Source organism: Neophocaena asiaeorientalis, unplaced genomic scaffold (assembly GCF_003031525.2).
Source record: "Neophocaena asiaeorientalis asiaeorientalis breed wild unplaced genomic scaffold, Neophocaena_asiaeorientalis_V1.1 scaffold317, whole genome shotgun sequence".
NCBI classification, from domain to species: Eukaryota; Metazoa; Chordata; class Mammalia; order Artiodactyla; family Phocoenidae; genus Neophocaena; species Neophocaena asiaeorientalis.
In genome coordinates this window covers 1,276,195-1,281,972 of record NW_020173114.1, presented here as the reverse complement: position 1 = coordinate 1,281,972, position 5,778 = coordinate 1,276,195, and the positions used below count along the sequence as shown (strand labels likewise).

Genomic DNA, 5,778 nt, shown 5'->3' with positions numbered 1-5,778 from the left:
TTGATAGAAATTTTCATTTACATGGACCAAGAGACCCTGTGCTAAGACCAGTAGGACAGGAGCATCCTTTGTTTTCCTTCCCATCATAAGTTTAACTACTTTGCCTATGAGGAGTTTTGTCCTTCTATTTAAAGTCCATGAGATTATGTAAGGACCCCAAACCAGTGCCTTCCTTTTAAAAAAAAGGTGAAATAAATAACAGTCTTTAGCACATCCTCCAGAATAATACTCGTTCAGGATCTGTGGGCTTACACAAACCTAGTATAAGGCTTAATGGAAATTAAATAGTAAATCTAAGTAAAATTACCCTTTAAGGTATTCAGCTTTACAAAAAATAAATGTGAACTCCCCTTGACTTCTTCATGTTCCTGGCATTTTATTTTAGATTTTTATGGATCTGCTTTTTTTTTCTTTCTTTCTTTATTTTAACATCTTTATTGGAGTATAATTGCTTTACAATGGTGTGTTAGTTTCTGCTTTACAACAAAATGAATCAGTTATATATATACATATGTTCCCATATCTCTTCCCTCTTGCGTCTCCCTCCCTCCCGGGTGGGATAGGGAGGGTGGGATATGGATCTGCTTTTGAAGACCCTGAGTGTAATTGTTACAGATAAACGCCTTCTCTGGTAAACTTGAAAGAAACTACATGCAAAAAGCTTTGTTTCCTGGGGGAGGAAGTGCACAAATTTTCCAATACATTTGCAAAATGCTATAGATGCTACCTAAAAGTTGAAGATTTGCAGTGTACATTTGTGTGGTAAAAGCTCTGAGAAGTCCTGTAGTAAAAAAGCCTGTTTGAAATTGTTTAACTCAGCATTTCCTAAATGTGTAATTCTTTCGTGCACAACAGTCTGGGGAACTTGTTTTCTGATTAACACAATTGTGAGGGATGGGGCGGGGCATGACGCTGTAGACATCTGCTTGTACTCTAATTATTTTAGTAGAAAAGAAGGGAGAAAATGTTATGTTGCAAGCTAACGTGGGCAGCAACAGCAAACACACCCATTTTTAAAATTCATTCATTATGCGTTAAGAATTTACTGAACGCCAACTATGTAAATAAGACTAAATGAGGAATTGGGGTGCTTCTCTCAGAAAACCTAATCCTTTTCTAGAGGTGTTTATAGGATGTTAGGAAACACTGAGATAGTAAAGGTATTCCAGATTGCACTCATGTGACTAAATAAGTGATCAGTGGTGAGAAGATCTCTTCCAGGGCTTGAGCCTTGACTTCTTGGGATTTGCAAGGGGTACTTGGTGCTGATGACTACCGCCTCATCTAAGCCACATTCTGTGCCGACATCCAGACTCAGTAAAAAAAAAAAAAAAAAGGAAACATCACTTCATTCTGTTGAAAGCTTGTGCTGGAAGCAATGCTTTCTTTGTCTGATATTGAGGAGAGAGCACCAGGCTTGGGCTCAGAGGACTTCAGTTTGAATCGGCCTCCATCTTTCAGAGCCTTGTGTTTGGATACATCCCTGACATTGCTGAGGCACAGACACTGAGGATCCGGTTATTAACATTTTCCTGGAGTGAATCTGAGAGGATGCTGGGAGGATCTAATGAAAACAATTGTGTTCTTTGTAAGGTTTAAACTTCTATATACACGTTAGGTATGCTTGCCATTGTTCTTGGACCAATCAAAATAATTAATCAATATGTGAATCATTGCCTAAAATACTTTCCACCCATTTTTCTCCCTTAATCTTTACAACAAGCCTAAGTGTTAAATAATATAATTATTCCATTTTACAGATGAGAAAACTGAGGCTTCAGAATTTAAATCATAGCTTAAAGTAAAACAGCTGTGAATTTTCAGTGTGCGAGATCTTTGCCATGTTCAGCAACTTTGGAATTCATTCTTTTATTCAACTAATATTATTAAGCATGCGTTTACTATGGGCTATGCATTATTTCAAGTTCTGAGTGTATAGTAGCGAACAAGATGGACTAAAGTTTCTGTCCTTGTGAAGTTTAAATTCTAGTGAGGGAGAGAAACAATAAACATAGTAAATATGTAAACTATGTAGAATGTTAGAAGGTGATGGGTGCCATGGAGGACAGACAGAATAGGACAAGGGGGAGCTGGGAGTGTGAGGAGCAGGGGTGCAATATAATTTCAAGTAGGTTGGACAGGGTTGCCTGTTGAGATGGTGACTGTTGAGCCAAGGTTTGAAGAAGGTGAGGAAATGAGTCATGTGATGTCAGAGGGAAGAGTGTTCCTGTCAAAGGGGACAAATAGTGCAAAGGTCCAGAGGTGTGAATATGCTGTTTGTGTTTGAGAAGCAGTGTGTCCAGTGGGACCGGAGTAAACTGAGCAGGGGAGGGTAAGAAATAGACCAGAGAGGCCAGACCGTATAGCCCTGTAGACCTTTGCCAGGGCTCTGGCTTGCACTGTTTGTAGAGTGAGAGACATGGAGGAATTTTCAGTAGAGAAGTCACGTGACCTGGTGTCTATTTTAAAAGGATCACTTGGCCAGTTTGTTGAGAATACACTGTAGGGGCTAAAAGTGGATGTAAGGAAATCAAAAACTGCTCATTCCTCGTATAGAATGAAGTGAATTAGAACAGGCTTCCAATCTCATCTGATGTCCATTAAACTCGGTTAGTTCATTTTCCATATAGCAAAACGAGTAAGCTGGGGAGGCCTGTTTGAACACCTATCTATCTTGGCCAAATATTTTCTTCTTGCATCTAGAAGTCATTTATTTGGCCATGTTGGTGCTGTAACCAAAATGAGTTTTTCTATAATAGTGACATAAATCCTGGAATTCCAATAGAAGTTTAGATTATATAGGACTTTTTTTTTTTTTTGTGGGTGGTATATTCCAACTACTTCTTATCAAAACCAGTACAATTTCCAGTGTAGACTGAGTAGTGATTTGAGAACACCATCTATCCAGGTTCTGTCTGAGGCCAGCATATACATTAATAGTGAAATATCGTTAGCAGTCGTATGCTACTATGCATAACAGGGTCAGAGCCATGTTTTTTTGAAAACAAGGCATGGAAAACTGACACAATGGGAATCTGATCTCTAGACTTCAGATCTATACAACTGAACCTAGATGAGGAATTTGATGCTGTTGTTCCTATTGAACTGATAGAACTGGAAGTCACATAAACCGCAGTAAGCTCGTTTATGGATACTCAAGTAACTTTTTGGACCATGCTTGGGTTAATGATAGGGCAGAAATGCCATTAGAGCAGAATACTGTTAATCCACTGGTGACATGCATTAGTGATACTTGAAAAGTTGTACAGTAATGGGGACTTTTGTAGTTTTAGCTCCTCCCCCATTAAGATTTGTAGGTGTTTTATATAAACGTTTATGATTCTCCCATTCACCCTCAGCGCATGACTCAGATCCATTTAACCTACCAAGAGACACGCTCAAGAAGGCTTTCTGTTAATGGAATGTGGCTGCCTTGTTTTCTTTCAAAATGCAATACAGTTACTTTGGAATTACAAGTCTACTGTGTGACCAAGAAGCATCTCAGCTGAAATGCAGATTGCACAGTGTATTGGAAATGTGAATAGTATTTTCGTTATTTACTCAAGGGTTCATGGTTAGGAGTAGAAGTGAAGCAAAAAGAGGAGACTTTTCAAGAAAGTATTGGATTAATCTGAGGTTCTTCCCCTTCATATCTGATTTATCTTTTGCCATGAATTGACCAAAGCCTTCATGGAAGATATGCTCAGACAATGACAGCCAATTACCTGTTAGAAATATCTGTGATGCTCGACTCAACAGTACATAACACTAAAAAATTTGAACCATACAGAAAAGACTAGCATGGCCCCTATGCAAAGATAATATGCAAATTTGTGAAACACTCCCTATTTTTAAACTAAACTTATTGTGATAATAATTTTGTAATAAATATATATTTCAAATCATTAAGTTGTACACCTTAAAGTCATACAATGTTACATGTCAATTATACTTCAATAAAACTGGAAAAAAATAGGAGAATTTGTGTTTGGAGGCTGGAGGGAGAGCCAAAGAGTCAGGTAAGGCAGTCCCATCTTTTGAGACTGTAGTCAGGAATTTAGCAAGAAATTGAAAATGCAAAATGCTGTATTAACCACATATGTAGTTACCTGAAATCTGGCATCATTTTAAACAAAGTGGTTAAGAGGGTATAAATGTTAGTATTCCATTGCCATCCCTGCCACCACAAATCTACAGCCTACTATTTTCCTAGCATATATTTTCTAATGATGCCTCTGTTGATAGAAAGCCCTAGTCATTTTTTATTAATGGTTGCTGTGACTTCTCCCCGCTCTCTTTCCATTGGCACAGCATTTACTGATTAAAGATGCTGGGTGAGTCAGAATATTCCTTGCATAATGATTGGTTAGTTGGAATGGGTACCAGCTCTTCCTTCGTGATAAAGAACAGTGTATATAAATAAGGGTAAGAGATTTTCTTGATGTTCAAGGTCTTTGGTCTCTGAGTTACAGACTATAAATATTTCCTGGGCCACATTCTAGATGCAGAACTTCCACTGCAGTCAACAGAAATTTTGTGACAAAATTAATGGCAGGAAAATTCACTATGATTATTTATTATTATTTCTTTTTGACTGCTCTGAAGATACTTTGGTGCATAAAGTATTGAAGAAGTATTGAGTTTTTCTAGTGGCTCATTTTCATGCAAATGTTTATCACATTTCTGGGTATTGTTTTCCTCTATCATATATATTTCCATCTTCCATGGGTAAATCAAAATCTTCATCCACATTGCATATTCAGCCTGCATTCTCATTAATTGTTACGAATATGTGATTTTCACTTATTATTTTAGTGGGTGTTTCGGAAAGTTCCACAGCAGCATCTGGCCAGGAAATGGTGTCTGAATCAGAATCACTACACCTAATTTTATTTTTCTTCTGTGTACTCATTTCTCTAATCCTTTCCCAGCAAACAGGAGGGATTCCTGTTTGGATTCTTTTTTATCTTAATTTTCAGAGACCCCCTGCCCACCATGTATAGACTTTAGGTTTAATTTTGCTTTTTCTGTTATGCATGGTTCAGGGAACAATGGAAGCAAATCTTGAGTCCCCTCTTCCTTTCTGCTAACGCTCACATCTAAGCCACCACCGTGGTTTAATCTGGCCAGTGTAAGCACCTCCTAAGAGGTTTTTCATCATGTTCAATTTCAGTCCCTCCCTTCTAATCTCTCGATGCTGATGTTAGAATGATCTTTTAAAATTCAGAGATGATTCTGCCTCTCTCTGCTTAAAACTCTTCTTATTGTCCTTAGGATAAGCAAATTCTTGAACACAGCTCATGGAGCTCTATATACTCTGGTCCCTACTTGCCTCTCTAGGCAGTTGTTCCACTCTCCCTCACTGTACGCTCAGCCACAGGGACCTGCTCTCAGATCCCCACATCACCACTTTCTTTCACCTCCAGGCCTTTATACACTATTGCTCGGCTCACTACTCCGCTCCACATGCCCCTGAGTATATCCTACTCATCATTCAAGTCTCAGCTTAAACTCCGCTCTTCTGAGTGGCCGTTCCTACTGCCATAGATGGGCTTTGCATTCCCACAGGATCCTGCACCTGACCTTTCAAAATAACCATCACACCTGTGACTTTTTGTTTAAAGTCTATCTTCCCCGCTAGATTGCTTTCTTTGTTAGCAATCTTTGTTAGCATGGTCACTGAGGCCAGTGACCACACCTGTGTTGTTTATTGCTCTGTCCCCAGCACCTTGCACAGAAAAGGTGTTTGGACACCTAAAAGGTACGTAATAAATGTTT

At 38.7% G+C, this 5,778-nt stretch overlaps 1 non-coding gene across 1 annotated transcript; it reads left to right on the top strand.

Moving 5' to 3' along the window:
- Positions 1-3,742: 3,742 nt before the first annotated feature.
- On the top strand, positions 3,743-3,853 carry LOC112398871 (U6 spliceosomal RNA). The gene has a single exon (XR_003003078.1). It is a non-coding gene; the product is annotated as a U6 spliceosomal RNA (small nuclear RNA).
- Positions 3,854-5,778: the final 1,925 nt, after the last annotated feature.